The sequence below is a fragment of the Pleurodeles waltl genome, chromosome 4_2, assembly GCF_031143425.1.
Source record: "Pleurodeles waltl isolate 20211129_DDA chromosome 4_2, aPleWal1.hap1.20221129, whole genome shotgun sequence".
NCBI classification, from domain to species: domain Eukaryota; kingdom Metazoa; phylum Chordata; class Amphibia; order Caudata; family Salamandridae; genus Pleurodeles; species Pleurodeles waltl.
The window spans coordinates 246,869,477-246,888,325 of record NC_090443.1 but is presented as its reverse complement, the minus strand read 5'-3'; positions in this window follow the sequence as shown (position 1 = coordinate 246,888,325).

Sequence of the window (18,849 nt, the reverse complement as noted above, 5' to 3'; positions counted from 1 at the left end):
CAGTGCATTGAGTGATTCATTTTTTGTGCTAGATAATGGTACATGATATAAACACGGTGATGGGTAGGGGTGGAGTAATGGCCATGGCAGAGTCCAGTTCTCAGTCTCACAGGTGCATTGTCCATATGCCTGTGGAAGGATGGAGCAGGGGCAGTTCAAGGTTGGACAGGGTGGCAATGTGGGACAGTGGGATGACTTCAGGGGGTGTCTCATGCTGGCGGGGGTCTTGACATCCTACTCTGTCGATTTTTTTTATCTCAGGCTCCTCTTGCGGGGTGGTTGTTCTTCAGCAGGAGGTGGGGTTCTGGTGGCCTGTTGTTGTGGTGGGGCCTCCTGTCCACTAGCGCCGACGGAGGTGGTAGGCTGTTCCTGGCTAGTGACAGGGGCCCTGTGTGGTGCCACATGGTCCCGCAACGTGTCTTCTATCCGGTTGAGGGCCTGGACTATGCTCCCCATAGCGGTAGAGATGTTGGTGAGTTGATTGGTGAACCCCATGTAGCGTTCCTCCTGCTGTGCCTGGATCTCCTGGAACCTGGCCAGTACCGTCGCCATCGTCTCTTGGGAGTGGTGGTAGGCTGCCATGATGGTGGTGAGGGCCTCTTGGAGAGTGGGTTCCCTGGGCCTCTCCTCCCCCCCCTGTCGCACAGCAGCCCTTCGAGTTGCCCTGTTTCCCCCAGCCTCTGTCCCCTGGACGGTGTGCCCACTACCACTGCCCCCAGGTCCCTGTTGTTGTTGGGGTGGTGGGTTAGCCTGGGTGCCCTGTAGTGGCAGACACACCGCTGATTGACCTGTCCTAGAGACAGAGGCATGGGCCCGCTGGGTGGGAGCTGTGCTGTTGGTCTCAGAGGGGGTTGGGTCTGCTGTGGCCTGTGTGTGGGGAACCGACTGTCCAGAGGTCCCCGATGGTCCGGGCTGGTCATCAGGTTCCAGGTCGACAGAGCTGCTGTCATCACTGGGGGCCTCTTCCGGGGGGGGATGGACATTTTTGGACCCTCCTGGCCGGTGTGTTGGCGTTCGGGTCCTGCATGGGGTAAGAGAGTATGGTTATTGTTTCTGTGTGTGCTATTGCGTGCCATTGATTGGTGCCCTTGTCCCCCAGTGCTGCCATTCCCTTGGGGGAGGTGTTGTGGGGGTGTTTTGGGGGGGGGGGTATGTGCAGTGGTCATGCTTGGGTGATGGGTGTCCATAGTTTGTGGGGGCATGCAGGGGTTGGTGTAGGGTGGGTTGTGCTGGAGAGACATTCTCAGGGAGGATGTGTGATGGGGGGTTGGGGGTGAGGGTGGTGGTGGGGGTTAGCATGCTGGGGGGGGTGAAGTAGTTGAGATTGTACTTACCAGAGTCCATTCCTCCGTGTACTCCAGCGAGGCCATCAGGATGCAGGATGTTTAGTACCTCTTGCTCCCATGCTGTGAATTCGGGTGGAGTGGGTGGGGGTCCCCCGCCAGTCTTCTGCACTGCGATGTTGTGTCGCGAGACCATCGAGCGCACCTTTCCCCTTAAGTCGTTCCAGCGTTTGCGGATGTCGTCTCGATTTCTGGGATGGTGTCCCACCGCGTTGACCCTGTCCACGATCCGCTGCCATAGCTCCGCCTTCCTGGCTATAGTGGTGTGCTGCACCTGTGAGCCGAAGAGCTGCGGTTCAACTCTTATGATTTCCTCCACCATGACCCGGAGTTCTTGGTCCGAAAAGCGTGGGTGCCTTTGGGGTGCCATGGGGTGGTGTGGATGAGGTGTGGGGTGGTGTATATGGTGATGAGTGTGTTGGTGTGTGGTGCTTTGTGCTTCTATGTGGTGTGTGTGATGGTGTAGTGTGCCTCTGTGTGATGTAGCTCTCTATTCTGTGATGTGTCTCTCTCTCCTTCGTCTCTGATCTTCGGTCGTAGGGGTTTGTGGGTGATGTGGGTGTGTGTTTTATAGTTGTATGGATGTGTGGGAGTGTTGTTGGTATGTGTGTCAGGTGTGTGTATTTCAAATTGCCCAATGTGGCAGTGTTTTGGAGCTGTGTGTGTATTTTGAGCGCGGCGGTGTGTACCGCCAATGGAATACCGCGGTTGAAAGACCGCCGCGTGGATTGGTGGGTCAGAATGGCATGGCCGTGTTTGTGTTGGCGTGGCGGTGGAGGTTTGGTCATCTCCAGTTTTCCGCGGCCCGCTGATGAGGCGGCCTTCCTTGGATGTCGGGTTTTTGGCGGATTCACAGTTGGTGGTCAGAATGACCGTGGCGGTTTACCGCGGCCGCGGCGGTAGTATGGCGGAGTTCTGACCAGCGGTATGGCCCTTTTACCGCCAAGGTCAGAATGACCCCCTTAGTTTTCTCTCGAGAGATTGGGTTTTGGTGTTCTCTCATAAGCACTATGATTCTCCTGGGCCGCTAGCTAGCTTGTGCAAGACCTCACCTTCTCTTGTGTGGCCCATTGTATTTATCTGGGACGTAAGGCTTTCATGTTTGGAACACTGGTCTTTGTGACAGCCTCTAAAGCTGGGATGGGAGTAACGACAATGATGCGTTTCCCTTCAGCCAGTGGTGTTTGCTTCATGAAAGACATCTAAACTAGAGTCAGTATTTTTTTAGTGGATGCTAAACACATTTCTGCATTAGAATATAAGTTTGATTTATATGCAATCAGCACTGTGTCACCTTCATTGAATGTGACATAAATGCAACCAATGGCACCCAGTATTATTTGGATGGCCAGGTTTGTTTTATGTACAAATGTGTGTGTAAGTGTTGTACTGCATGCATGGCAGTCTGAAATGATCTGAGAATTTGTGTGTGTTCTGCTGTTTGCTGGAAAAATCTGGGCAAATGAAATCATAAAGTAGTCTTATGAGTTGTGTATTATCTAGGATATATGTTCGGCTAAAATTGAAAAATCCTGTCAAGGATTGGAGTTTTGAGTTGGTAGTGGGTGGTTGTAATTGGGCGCACTTTTCAATAAAGTATGGTGCCAGGATCTCCCTCATTTCATAAATTGTATAACTTGTATCCTAAGAATGGGACACTGAGAAAAGCAATTTTAGTTTTATTTAAGGTGAACTTGTCATGTTCAGCAAATCACAAAATAATGCGATCTACTCTGGCTAGATGTGTGTTTTCTCGTTGTTTGTTAGTTATTTGTCGTTGACATAGGACAATGCTTCTTGGTCAATATCATGCAATATTGATGTTATACGGGCAGAAAACAGTCCTGGACTGTTCTTATACCATTGAGGAAGCAGAGAAAAACAGCATTGGGAGCTGAGCATGGACAAATAGGATAAATCTCTGATTTCAAGTGCTTTGTTTTGGCAGATAAACCTATTGGAAATATAAAGGGTTGTTTTGTATTTTTTTATGGACAATATTGTTCATTAAAGCCGTACTTTGTGAATTTTGTATTGCAAATGAGCCTGTGTAGCTTTTCAAATTTCTACAATCTAAGACCATTCTATAGTAAGGATCCGGCTTAGCTACTGAAAATAAACGGTTATTCATAGGCGATACAGTTCAGTTACTTCCTGGTACTCAAGTTGTGAGCGATGTTCTGTAACAGAAGCTTTTGCTTCATGTTTTACTGGGTATTATGGTTGTGGGTTTAACCTTATCCGTATTACTTGATAAGGTGAGTCCTTATCACAGACTAAGTGGTTGCAGTATAGTGCAGGGGCTTGTACAAGAGCACATTCTGCAGTGTAAATTAGTTTTACTTCTTCAGGAAGTATGACCGAGAAAGATGGCAGTATTATGTCTTTCGCTTGTGGAAGAGTTCTAACAAGCTCTAGAGGCTAGTCCTTCTCAGTCAAGAGAATATCAGAACTAAGAGTTAGCATGGAGAGCACAATATAGTGAGGACACATTCTCACGAGTAGTATAAGTATTACAAGACATACAAGTATTCAAAAGCAAGCATCTAGCAGAACCCAAAAGGGTAAGGGCAAGCGGTCAGTAGTTACATAACCCAATGCCTCTATCTAGTGTCTACAATAAGTACATCAGTGCTAATGTTTGTCATCAGCAGACAACACCTCCCCAAAAACTGATAATAAACACTAATCTTTTCCTGTTAGTAACTGTTGTTCAAGCGGACAATAGAACTTATAAGTGAAATGTGAAATGTTCAAAAAGAGGAGAATCATCCCAATAATGGGCCCTTCAAAGTATATCCCAACTGATAAGGTAACAAACGTGGCTGGCATATCTTAGGTAGGCTCTGGCTGTGCCCCATAGGATGCGGGGAAGAGTCAGGTCAATTATAAAAATTGCCCTTTTTACACTAAACATAGAATGGAACATGAAGTTAAGCGTATGTGACCAAGATGTCAGCATGAGATCTCACTCAGAGGCTCACAAAGAGCACTTCTAAGTACTTACTTGTTGGGCTCTTAGTCCGTACAATGCTTGTGGCATCCACCCAGTCCTGGATGCTAATGGAAAATCAGTGGGAGGACATATTTGTAGAGGTGTCACACTAGTGTAAACATTTGCTGTTGTTACAGATCAATCAGATTTGTGCTTTATAGACGGCGTAAAAAGACTCGCCATTCTCGGATCGCTATTTGAAAAAGAAACCGAGAAAAGACTTATCAATGGAGGTGCGTCGATATACTACATGATTGAAATTGTTAAATAATGACCATTAGTATAAATAGCCCATTTAGCAATTCCAGTCTCATTAGACTGAGAAAAAGGGGCAAATGAAGTAAATGAAAGGAGTTTAAAATATCAAAGAATGATAAATGCCTGAGTCATTATGCATTGAGAAGAATCTGTGGGTCATGTATGGGCTCAATATGAAAAGGTCAATTACTGCTAATCCACCGCCCACAAAGGGATAGTTAAGAAGTCAGCATTTCAAGTCAGAAACTCTTCTATGGAGACTAAAGAAAAGCTTACCAACAGGGATATTAACAAGAGGTATACATCATGACCAATACCATAAATGGACTGTTTAGTGATTCTAGCTTCCCTACATGAACATCTAATAAGTGAAAGAAGCCAAGGGTGTTTAATCAAAAATAATGAATAACTGAGCCAGTGTGCAGTAAAAAGAAACTGTGGGTCACATATGGGCTTCAAATGGAAATCTCAATTATGGTCTATCTGTCATCCACAAAAGTGTTCTTGAAAACATTAAACATATAAAAGAAGAGATGATAGGAAGTGTCCATGTGACAACGTCATTGCAGAGGGGTCCCGATCTAACTTTGTCTACAACAAGTGGTAGGGCACCTATGGAACCAATTTTGAAGTTCCTGAAATGTTAAGGGTATTTCAAAATGTTGATATGGTCTGTATTGGGCTGGTACGTTTGCTGCTGTATGTATATAAAATGTATTTGTATTTGCATCGACTGCAGGAAAACTGACCCATGGGTAAAAAAAATCAGTTTTGTGCACATTGTGTGCCTTAACCATGAAGGTAATTTCTCCACCGCCAATGGGTAGCTCATGCATGTTTAGATGTGTTGTAACAGCATGTTTGCAATTAACATGAATATTGATTGCATTCACCATTTTAATGAATGGAATTTAGAGAGGGCAATACTAAAGTGGGGTATCCTTTTAAGGTTTAAGTTTTAGCAACCCACAGACAAATAGAGTTGCTTCCTATAATGCTGAGGAGGATACAATCCGTAACACCATGGACGTCTCCATATTGAGGTGTCAATCCTCTTGGAAAGCCAGTACATTACGCCAGAACAGTTGCATTTGGAGCACAGCATTCATCCCAGGATGGTCGCTGGCTAGAATGCCCAACTGCCAATTTCGGGTCAGTGCATCATTTATATGATAAAGCCACACTGTGTTAGAAGCACAGCTCTGATAAAATGCTATGTCTAAATTTCAGAAGATTTCTCCGCAATGAGTAAAGCAAGCACTAGGATATTTTGTACTATGTTCCTAGACTTGAACAGAATGTACTGATTACTGAATGTATCTAACATGTCACAGCTAAAGCAATGTAGCTAATACATGTAAAATATAAAATATAAAAAGAAGCTAAAAATGGGGGAACCATCTCCGGTTCAAGAGGTCCTCACAACAAATTTGCCTCTCACTTTTGGAAGACCTTATGTGAGTATTTGGACATGAATATGCAACTGTCTTTGTCCTACCACCCACAAACTGATGGTCAGACAGAAGGAACAAATTAGGCCTTGGAGCAATAACTTCGATGCACACAACCTGCCTTAGATAATGATTGGTTTGAGGCTTTGTGGGCCATCAAGTTTGCATATAATAACACAGTCTATGCATCCCAGAGACTTTCTTCATGTGATTGTGTATAAGGTTATTATCCCAAGCTTGTATCATGGGAACAGTCCTTTACTACACCTATCCCTGCAGTACACACATTTTATGATACTCTAATATCTCTCTTTAACTCAGCCCATTGTGAAGTCTCCAAAGACACATTTAAAGGAACTGTTGATCAACACTGAAAATAAAAGCCCACTTTTGCCATTGTTGAAAAAGTATGGCTTTCAACCAGGAACCTGATCCTTCATGGTCAAAATAAATGATGACCTTGGTTCCTGGGCCCGTTTGTCATCTCAAAAATTGTATATCTGTGTTGTGGTACAATTGGAACTCCCTCTATCTATGAGAATACTTCTGATGTTTCACATTTTCCTCCTCAAACGTTTCAATCCTGACATCAAGTTAATGACCCCACAGTTGCCTATCACAGTGGATGACCATGTTGCACATGAGGTCCACTCCATTATGGTCTCCACATGTGTCAGTGACAAGCTGTTCTATCTGATGGATTGGAAGGGGTGCAGGCCTGAGGAACACTCCTGGACGCCTCTCTTTAATGTCCAACATGCTTAACGTTTGGTCCATGTCTTCCATACATCCTATCCATTGAAGCCATGACCTGTATCTCCTGTCCTGGTACTCCTTTTTAAGGGGGGGACTATCATACCCCATACCATGCATTATCCATTGTGAACTAATTCCAGCCCCCACCTGTGGTCTCCCAGTCCCCAATCCTCAGCACCCAAGAGGGATGTTTGTAAATGCAGATTCTTTTATAAATTATGCCCATGAGCACTGTGTTATGCTATGCTGCATGAATATTATACCCACAAGCACTGTGTGCTCTTGAACATTTATAACTCATGTACATATGTCTCCAAGCACTGCATAACTATGTCACTATGTTTTTTGTTCTCCACACATTTATCTGATTTTCCTACCCCAAGCACTGGATGCTCCTTGTTTTTGTTAATCGCTATTTGTTATGAGATTGCCAAGATCTCATGAGATCTTGGCACTCTCAGTGGCCATCCTTGATGTTGTTGGGGTGTGGTTTTGGGTGCGATCTATTTATACTGCACCCGAAGACTGTTGCTCACTTAGCCTCTAGGACATTGAAGAATTAGGAGCTCTGTGATGGAGCTTGCGAAAAACAGGACATTGCAGCATGCAGAATCATAGGCCTATTCACCTGACAACCCAGACTACAGACACCTGGAGCAGTGCTCTGCATGCCACCAAGCCCATTGATCACCTGAAATTAAAGGGAAAAACAATTAAGAATGCAGGTATCCTGCACAGTGCATGCATGCATGCGTAAAGATGAAAGATTTAGCACAATACTGCCATGAAAGCAAGCAAGCATCAAGACACCAACCAAGTACTCTGAAATATTTATCACTGGTATTGCAACTAAAAGACTAATTTTACCACTAAAGACTAACCCAAGTTTTGTGAGCTAACATATTTTAACCATTTGCTCCATGTATTCATAATTTAATGGAGCAGGATAACATTGCAAGCCATTACCAGGGGCATTAGCTAATTAAGAGCCTGTTGGCTAGGTACATGTATAAACAAGGAATTGTACTTTATACAGTGGGGATCAACGCTGCATATATGCTGTGAGTGTGATACGTTTCATTTTTCCCTCTGTAGAAACCTCATGAACCCAATATGTCTAATCAGAGATCCATAATCACCACTCCTTTGACAGCGTATTGCACATCAAAATAGGAAAACTTCAACTTGATTGCAGGTACTTACTTTGAGACATGCTACTGACACATGTACAGGGGCTTGCATGGGAACCCTAACAAGGCGAGAGTGTGAGGGGTGTCATGAGTTTTCCGTTTATGTCTTCTAAAATACGACAACAGCAAACAAGTAAGAACTGCACCTTATCATTATTCGCCTGACAGGGTCTCCTCGCTCAGTCGCATGTGTCTTCCTTGCAGTTCCACTTGAGAGGAATAAGATAGGGCTTGGGGTGCTGATCCACATCATCTTTCCAGGTCACCTCGCATGCTACAAAGGTAGGTTTATATCATATCTGCAGGGCCATGGCTTGCGCTACTAAGATAGGTTCACGTATTCTTTGATGTCTCCTTCCAGACCTCCCTCTCTCAGATGACAGGTGTGTGTAGTAGGATGTAAGCAGAGAGACTGGCCTAAGGTGTAGGTAAGGTGTACACAGGGACTACCCTCTCCTTATAGATCTCTCTTTCAGATGATGGTATGTGTAGTAGGGTGTGTGGAAAGAGACTGGCCTCTCCACTAAGACATCTCTCTGAAATGATGGGAGTGCGTATTAGTGAGTGGAGAGGGACTATACTAGTCCTGTGAAGCCTCTTTCTCAGATAACAGCTGTGCATATTAGGGTGTGTACATGGGTGAGCCTTCCCTGTCAAACCTCTCTCTCGTATGACAGGTGTGTGTAGTAGGCTATAATGAGAGAGACTATCCTCTCTATTATGACCTCTCTCTTGGATTAATGTTGTGCATAGTATGATCTGCCAAGGGACTATCCTGCCTGCAAACACCCCTTTTTCTGAGAAATGGTGTTCACAGTATGGTGTGGGAAGAGGCTACTCTACTCACACCTCTCGCAAAGAAGATGGGTGTAAATAGTACACTCTGATAAACACCATCTCCAGTAAGACTCCTTCCCACAGTAGCAAGTGTGCATAAAACAGTGTATTCAAGGACCACCTACTCCTTCTTACTGTTCATAATCCTGTGAGAGTCTTGCAAGATTGTAACTTTTTTTGAAAATAAGAATTAACCATCTACTCATTCAAGTACTTATCTCTTACACACTTCCCCTCAGAAAAAAACAAACCCAAAAATGCATTCCTACTAATGGAAAATATGAGAACTCTTCTATCCTTTTTACTAATCACGAATATGAGAGAGTTCTGCAAGACTGTAAAAATTTGTTTAAAAAAATATACATTTATTTTCTTCACAGTTGTGATCCCTCAGCTCCTCCTTTCTAAACCTAGGGGGAGATTATGCCTTTCTGCTGCCTTTGTATATGGCTTTTTTTATTTCATTTCTACTACGCCTCCAATTTTTCACAGTAAACAGTCATGGCAGCCATTTTATTTCTAATATTCTAACAGCCAGCCAATCAGAGTACTCTCGAGACTCACAGGAGCCTCGTACTTCAACGAGAGCATGACACCTCAAAGGAAAAACATGCCTCTCTACCAACTACAGGGCTCTATTTCTAAACTTGTGCTCTCGCTCAAGGCTTAGGAGACCCGTGTTAGCCCATCCGACAAAGTATACAATTATATTTGACACTAAGGGCCTAAGTTAGGTCCCAGCGGTAACAGTTCTGCCATTGGTTTTCCATCTGAAAATCCACCTACTGCCATGAAAGTCTGCCCGCTCTATTTAGATGTTAGTGGGACCATGAACGAAAGACCATAGATAGCCAGTCATCACCGACAAGAATCTCCGCCTGCATTGATGGCACCATACCCAAAAGTGTCTTGCAGCAGGACTCTAGCTCCTTTTACCGCTGAACCAATCATGATGTGCATTCCTATTGACCCAACTATGGTGGCTAAACCTCCACACATGAGTTGGTGAATTGGGAGGGATAAAATAAAAAAACTCACCTTTTGTCTACTTTTCTCATTTCCTGGCACCGTGAGTCCAATCATGCCGGTATTACCTTTGCTGCTGGATCAAGTTGAAAATCCATCCCATCCTCACCGGAACAGAGGGTAAGTCACTGTTTTACCTGTCATCCTCAGAATTGTCGCTGTACAGTAGCACTGGACTCGAGTTTGCTTAACAAAGTTTTGCATGCAACAGTACAATGAAGTGCAATGCATATGTATGTAATTCTGTACTAAGAAAAATGTTTAAAAGCACACCTCAAGATATCAGTAGTACCCACCAATCTGGCACTAACTGCCTTCATGGCAATGGACACTTATATCGAAGGTCACATCAATCTCACATAAAAATGCGTCCACACAGGTGTGTGCAACAATGTCCACTAAACTTGCAGATCGCATATATAAACACCGTACCCAATAGGAACTACTTAATTTCATGATACCATAGCAACTGCCCTACAAAATTCTACAAGGGGGTCTACTCAGAATGTACAACCATTTCTACCTCTAAACTGCAAACATGTCAGAGATCTATGAAGATCACATGTCCCCTAGCTGTGTGCAATTTTTGACAAGCAGTAGATGACATTTAACCCCAAAATGTCAGGTTCCCTGTGTATTGCATATGTGCATGTTATTGACACATCCTGTCTAAAAATCACACATGCATTCTCCAGTCACAATATCAGATACACATATCATTTTGGTATGAGTGTCCAATAACATGATTAAATCTTGCACCAAAAATAATCTGTCTATCACAAATGTACAACACAAATGTATGCATTTGAATAAATAACTAAAATATACCACCTGTGCGTGTCACTGTCCCAAATAAGAGTATGTGCATGGCACACAGATTAGCAGAAATATTATCATCAACAAGCAACTAGTAACAATCCAAAAATAAGACCAGGACACAGGTTTTCTCAAAATAAAAATATTTCAGATAAATGAGATAACTCTCATAACATTTGACACAAATGTGTACAAAGAATAACAAAAGACTCTAGGTCATGTGTCCATTGTATGGGTTGCATGCACATCACCTGCCTCCTAAATTCACTGCCAGAATAAACTCCCCTCTGGAAGGGGCATATATTCAGCAGAGAAAATGCACCTCAATGATGTTACTGGGAGTGGAGGTCCTTAGGTTTGTTAGGGGTGGTTTTGGATTTGGGAGGGGTTGGTTTTGGATTTGGTATCGGTGGGTTTTGATTTGGGAGGGGTTGGTTTGGCTTTGGAAAGGGTGGGTTGGGATGTGGAAGGGGTGGGTTGGGGTTTGGAAGGGGGAAAAGGCATCTAGGTGGGGTAGACTTAGGTTTGGGAGGGTCAGTCTGGGATGAGGAAGGGACAAGGGTCAGGGCAAACAACTAGTCCTCCTTAGGGAAAAAGGAAAGGTGTCCGGGAGGGAGCTGGGGTTGGGAGGTAGAGGGAGTGACTGTAGCTGTTGTGCATATGTCTGTTGCACGTGTGGGTGCCTGAGGGTCTGGTGTTTGTGCTGTGTGTTTTGCTTTGTGTTTTTCCCAGGGTGTCTATTTGTGGGTTAGTGTGGGCATTTGTGTTCTGTTTAAATGTGTGTTTGGATGTATCTGTTGTGGAGGTGGTGTGTGGTGTTGTGGTGTCTGTGGGTGTGCTGGTGCATGTGTGTGTCATGATAGGTGTGCTGACTGTGGGTCTGGTGGGCGTGTGTGTGGGTGTTTGTGTTGTGGAACGTATGCTGACTGCGGGTGCAGTGGTGGTGTGTGTAGCTGTAAGTTTCACATTTCTTTCCATCATTGATTTCTCATCTGGACAGGACTTAGGACTCCAAAATGTTGTTTGGGGTATGTTTAACTCTCTCACCAATGTGGACACATTCCTGTCTGTTGCAACCAATGCAGTTTGGCATACAAATTGATGTTGTTTAAAACAGACTGGCTTACATGCACATTTGTGAAAGACTGAGGCTTCATGCCAATCTGTTCCTGTCCACATGAACTAACTAGAATTTTGCTGTGAAATCAGGTTTCAAACATGTTTCAGATAAGTGAGGATGCCACTGAACACATATTCCCAGTCCCTTTGAAGCAGATACTCATTATTCTGTTGTCATAGCACCAACTTACCAATGTCAAGTCTGATATATCAACTCTATCATAAGTGCAGTTTGCCATGTCACCAGTAATAGGGCCTACATCCCCTACTCACGTTTGTGAAGGAGCATGACACCGGAAACAATCTATAAATAGGGTATATTTGGTCTAACTGCCCCTCATGACATAGAGAAAATGCAGGTACCCCTTTGTTTGCATGCAGCAATGTGTCTGCTCAAAATTGTACCTGTCTTGAGATAAAGAATCTAGTGGCAAACCTTTAACACAAAACAATACACAAAACACAGCATCAGATACCGCTTGATTACCTTACATCTCCAGAAATTCTCATGTGCATTGGATATATGTCAACTGTCATGTTGATGCCATACAACACTGCTAGAAATAAAAATGGTAAACAACAAAAATAGCTACAATAACTTACCCCCTTTATGCTGCTGTTAGGTCCTCAACTGCCCATCAAGCTCTGGGTACGTCACTGTAAGGATGTGGATCATCAGGGGGGTCTGGGTGTGGTGCACCCGCTTGGATCATTGGGAGGACTGGCCAAGCTGGCCTTCCACTGACTTATGTGTCCAGCTTTGGAGGGCCTTCCACCTCACCTGGCAATGCAGGATGCACCACAAATGGACCACAAGGGTCCGAACCATCTTAGCGATGGCCTACCAGATTTCCCACTTTTGATGGCCATTGACCTGTATAAATGACAGAAAATACCAAGAAAAGACGTTTTGAGTGGTTTTGTTTGTCTGTAGTGCTGTGACACAATTTTGTTGCATCACAGACATGAATTCACCAAATAGTAAGTACTGATTTGCAGTGATCTCTTGTGCACCCCTTAACACTTTTTATCTCCTCATGTTACCAATCCAGTCCACAAACATCATCTAGGACAGAGCTGGGAAACCTTTCCTGTTATGAGACCCACTCCTGATTCGCCATAATCCTTGTGAGCTACTAAAGGCTAAACAACCTGTACATTCTTTGCAGATAGCTCCACACACATATACATTGGCTTCATGCCTAAACGTCTAAGAGTCAGAACCAATGGTTTGCATCACTTACAGTGACTAAGGGCGTTATGGGGTAGATGCTTTGTGTCAGAAAGAGCATGAATTTGGGGTATGTATGAACAATTGTGTGTAGGAATGGTACATACTTGCATGAATGATTGAGAGCCTGTGTTATTTGGACTTGCATACGAAAACACTTTCCTCATTTGTGGCAAAATGAAGCGTTTAAGCCATACAGTTAATCCCATTCCACAGCATGGGATGTAATCTCACTTGACAGGACAGCATCGAACAACTCCACAACTTTAGAAAATCTTCTTGCAGTTAACATTTCTCTCATTTTGGCATGGGCTGTATGTTTTCACTTTTACTACTGATACACTGTCCACAGGCCACTGATAGTAAGGGGCCTGAAGCTTGTTTGATGAAATCTTGAATTGTGGGTTACATAGTCAGATATGTCTGCTTCTCCCTTCAGGTGACTTCTCATTTCCATGTACGGACATTTCTAACATTGTCAAACATCATCCTGTCCCTAGCTAAATCATTCAGTTCACTATGCTCCAATCAAAACACACACCCATTTACGAAAAAGGACAAATTAGCTTGTGGCCAAAAAAGGAACCAGTTACTTAATCAAACATTTCCCAATCAGGCATGTACCTGTTCCTCTCTGTTCCTATATTCCTATATAGCTGGCTGTCCTGGGACGGGACCATCCTTGCAAAGAGCTCCAGCTCCTCTGTGCTGAAGGCATGGGCCCTGTTCGGTAACAGCAGTAAAAAAAGAGTAGGTCTTGTTGGCTGCAATGGTAGGAGGCAAATTGACTTTGTTTTCAATATGCTGCATACAAATACACAGCGGACGTGATCCATGACAGAGGCAGGCAAAGCCATTGACATACGTGCATAGCCGCCACATGTTATCCTATGGCAGGGTTCATTGTGGAGGGTCCCAACTGCTATGTGGCCAACTTCCGCTGATGCCTGTCAACTAGCCAATGTCCTGACGGCAAGGTCAGGCATCCTCCCTTTTTTCGGATGTGAAGCTGTGTATTTTTCTATTGTTAGTGCGTAACCAGCACTCAAAATGGAGGCTAATATATATACCGATGTCAGATATGAATTAAACTGTTTTTGGCAAGATATGACACATTAAGTGAACCGTGACTGTGGTTGACATTGATGATGCCGTGAGGGAAGTAATACCTCCCTTGACTGTTTTTAGAAAACATTTTTTTTTTTAATGATGTGAAAATATTAAATTTCAAATGTATTATATGCACATAATAAAAAACGTACATGTAGAAAAGTGATTTTTTAATTTAAAAATGATTTGACAACATTGCATGTACGTAAATAATACAATGGGATTCCTAATGTTCCCAAGACATAAGATATATGTTATCAAATTATGGTGTGACCATTTATGCTTACATTTTCTTTTCCATATATGTAGACATTTGAACCTAGGCAAGGGTAGGAGACAACCACCTCAGGTCTTAAAGCCATTTCCAAACCTTGCCACCATGGAGGAAATGGATGTTATTAAGAAGTTTCACTTAAATAGACAAACTATCCTAGATTTGTGTCACCAACTGGAGCATGATCTCCTGCCTCACAATATGAATACAACAGCAATAACACCAATAGTGAAACTCATGGCAGTACTTCATTTTTTTACCATTGGCTCTTTTCAGTCTACTGTGGCAGTATCTGGAGGCATGTCCCAACCAACTTTCAGTGGTGTGCTAAAAGAGGTCCTTTCTTCAATGCTGAAACACACTGACAGCTACATCCAGTTCCCATGACAGCAAGATTTGGCCACTGGGAAGGGAGAATTGTATGCTTTGGGTGGCCTACCACATGTGGTTGGAGCAATAGATGGCAAGCATATTGCCTTGGTGCCACCACCTGCAAAGGAACAGGTCTACTGCAATCTGAATCACTTCCATTCCATCAATGTGCAAAATGTCTGCTTACCGAATTTACACATCCCAAGTCCGTGTGACCACATTCCTGGGTCAACACATGATTCCTTTGTGGTAAGAACAGTACCATACCCCTGCAAATGTCACAACTTGGATCAGAGAGTGCCTGACTTGTTGGTAAGTACAATATGACTTGAGGATCATTTGCTTGAATCCTTATTCAGGAAGATCCTATTGATATAATATTAATCTATTGATATATTAATTCTTTGCAGGAGACAATGCTTATCCTAACAGACCAACAGACCAAGGAATCCAACAACGCCAGGGGAAGTCCACTTCAATGAGGCCCATAGAAGAATACAGAGGCCAGTGGAGCAGGCTTTTGGGCTCCTGAAGGCCAGGTATAGGTGTCTGGATAAGGCTGGTGGCGTCTTCTTCTACTCACCCAATAAGGTATGACAAATTAAGGTTGCCTGCTGCATGTTGCAAAACATTGCTCTGCAATTGAACATCCCAATTATCGCACAGGATGAAGATGGTGAAGAGCCACCAGGTGAGGAAGTTGAAATGCCCAATTCAGATGGCAGTGGTGAAGAAGAAGGAACTGACCTACATCAATAAGTTATCGACCACTTCTTCACCTGAGTGCAACTGTACTTTTAGCTATTGTAATCTCTAATGTCTGAACAACGTGTGACATAGTGAGCATATCGGTCTGCAATGGTAATTTGTTAGGAGTGGTCAGTTCAGGAAAGTCCAAGGCAAAGATGTTTGTGGATCAGAATTTCCCTACATTGAAAACTCTGGTTATTTTCATAGATCAACTTTACTGGTGCAAAGCATATGTGTCCTCGTAAACTAATCATTTGAGTCAAATTGGATATGTGAAATCATTTATTTTACCTTGCTGTTCTGTTTCAGGGTCCTTCAACATGCCATCTCTATTTGGACATTCCAAAGTTGTGACATTTACAGTGACGTGGCCGTTGGAAAGTACAAAGTGAACATGTGTTGATCCTGAGACAGACACCCACTTGGGATGGGCAGGTCCTGTACAGTGACAACTTGCATTGTGCTTGAATGGAAATGCTTGAGTTTATGTGTTGGACCTGGCCGTTTTTGCAGGGTCATCCCCTAATGTTTTTTCCTTCTTCCTCCTATTTTTTCTGACCTCTTGCTTTTGACTCTAGGACTCTGAGCACTTAACCACTGCAGATCAGTGCTAAAGTGCGGGTGCTCTTCTTTCTAAAGTTGGTATGATTGGCTTATACCTAATTGGCACATTTAATTTACCACCCACAGAAGTAGCCTTTCAAACCTGTCTCAGGCCTGCTAGCACAGGACCTGCATGCACAATTTTCTGCCACAGGGACCTGGCATCTAAATTTACTTGCCAGGCCCAGAACTCCCCTTTCACTAAATGCACGTCACCTCTAAGGTATGCCCTAGCTAGCCCTATGAGCAGGGTACTATGTATGTAGAAGGCAGGACATGTGCATGGTTGTGGGGCCTGTCCTGGTAGTGACAAACAGCCTCGTTGGTTTCTCACTGCTGTGAGTGCTGCCTTGCTCATAGAATTGCATTGGAAATGCCCTGCCTCGTGACTAGGGGGTAATGTCTGATTTATGAGGGGTAGCGTAGGCATGTTTGATATGGTTATAATGTTAGTAAGAAATGCTGCATACTGGTGTGGGTGTATTTTATAATTACCATTATAGAAATGCCACGTCTATAAAGTGAGCATTTCTCTGTGCTTATGACTCTGGTGTTTTGCAGCTTGACTCCTGTCTGGGACAGGGTGACAGACCGGCTTTGTGCATACTTTTCAGACAGCCTGTACACGGGGAGGGTGGAGGTGTCACAGAGGTGCATCTGCATATGGAATGGTCTTCCTGGGCTGAGGGAAGGGGAGGCAGGACACTCCTGCTTTTGTAAAGACTGTGCGCAGGCCCCACACAAAGGGCTCGTTCACTCCTAACTGATGTCTGGAGACTGTTCTGGAGGAGAGAGGAGACACCCCTAGAACCAGTTGTAATAGGTTGGGACCTCTTCTCCCACTTTTTGAAATTGCTTCGCAAAACTGAGTATAAAAACAGGGGATTTTACCCATCTAGACACACAAGGAACATTCTTTAAGAACTGTTGCTGGAGGGACTCAGCAGGAACTGCCTTGAACTGCTGCTGCTGTGCTGACCTGTGACCTGCGTAATCATTAGGAGGGACTGCCCCTGACTGCATTTCCGTTGTGCTGGCCTGTTGTTGGGCACTGCCACCCTGGGTTTCACTTGTGTCCTCAGAGGCAGGATGCTGTGGCCCCACAACCTTTGGCTTTTCAGTGTGAAAACAGCGCTTTTCTTTAGGGGCAAAGCTCCTGTGCTGGAGCATAAGTACCTAAAGAGTGCTTTACTTAATACTGGAGAGTGCTACTGTTTTTATTTGTTGAGAGCCTTGAGAGTGCTTTTTCTTTGGTTGCCCCGAGGGAGAAAATGACTGTTGCGACCTGGGCAGCTCGTATTTGTAAATGCACGTCTGAAGCATGCTATGCGCGGGTGCCCCCAGGGCATGGAGAAAGAGGACTGGAGCGAATGTGCTACTGGAGGTGCCCAAGGGGCAAAGCGAGTTGAAAAGAGTGCCCCCGGGGCACAGACAGGCATCTATTTTGGTGCCTTCACTGCTGCGGTCTGGGAGAGCAGCAGAGCATCTCGTGCACCGTGTTGGGTGTGGGTGCATCACCACAGGTGGGGTGGAAGCCTTATCCGAAGCACCCCGCTCCAACGGGCCCCCTATCTCCATTGTGAGGCTCGTGGACGGGTGGGAAACCTCAACAGAGGTCCCCCGTTCCGGCTGAGCCCCCACCCCATTTTTATTGCTCACAGGTGGGGTGGTGACCCGACTGAAGACCCCCATCCCTGCTGGACCCCCCTACCAAAGTGTACTGAGGACACATAGGCAGGCCTGGGTGGTAATCCTCGATGGAGGTCCCCGGCCCTGCCACAATAAACCCTGCATCGCCACAGGGCAGAAACCAGAGCAGAGGAGCTCCACAGATGGGGCACGGACATCAGCATTTTTGGCCCACATCGCTCTTGCGTCTAGTGGGGATGGTGGATGATTCTCCCCAGCCCGGTGAGAATATTGTGCCCTGATAGGGACATTTATGATGGTAATATGTTTACTGTGACCCATACATTTATGGTGATATGTTTTGATTTTTTGCCATGTGTTCTCCGATGTTCTGATGTTCCTGTTATGGGCATTTATGATGGTGTGTTCACTAGTGCACTAGTAACACGTTTAATGTGACCTCATGCCTTATGTATTACCCTGATATGTGCATTTTGAGAAAAGTTACCTGACTATTGCTTTTGTTGCAGGATAACCAGTAACCCATATGTTCTATGTGACTACTGCTGGCTTTTGCAAAGTAATAGTACTGTATAATGTGGCAACTACTTGGGTAGCAGGGTATTATGGACATGTTGTATTTGGTCTAATGATGTTCTGTACAATACAGTCTATTTTTATATAAGTTGGTGTTGTGCTTCCTTTGTGGTGGGGATAGTGGGTCATGTGTGTTGTGTGTCTTTTGCAAATGCTTTACACATTGCCTCTGGGATAGGCCTGACTGCTTGTGCTAAACTACCAAGGGGGTGAGCAGGGGTTTATCTTGGGTGTGCAACTCCCTCATCCTGACTAGAGTAGGTGGGTTCTGCCTGGCTTAGGTGCATACCCTTTCAACCAGAAACCTAATTTCTAGCAGTGTCAGACCTGTTTTCTGTGTGATGTTGCCGTCAAGGCAATATGTGCTAGTTAACTTGCTCAAACCACAGGTGTATGCCAAGCCATAGCATTCGGTTCCTCCCTTACATTGGCTAAAACTTCAATTCAATTCAATTTTTGTTCAGTGTAGGTTACTGTTGATGTGCCTCCTCA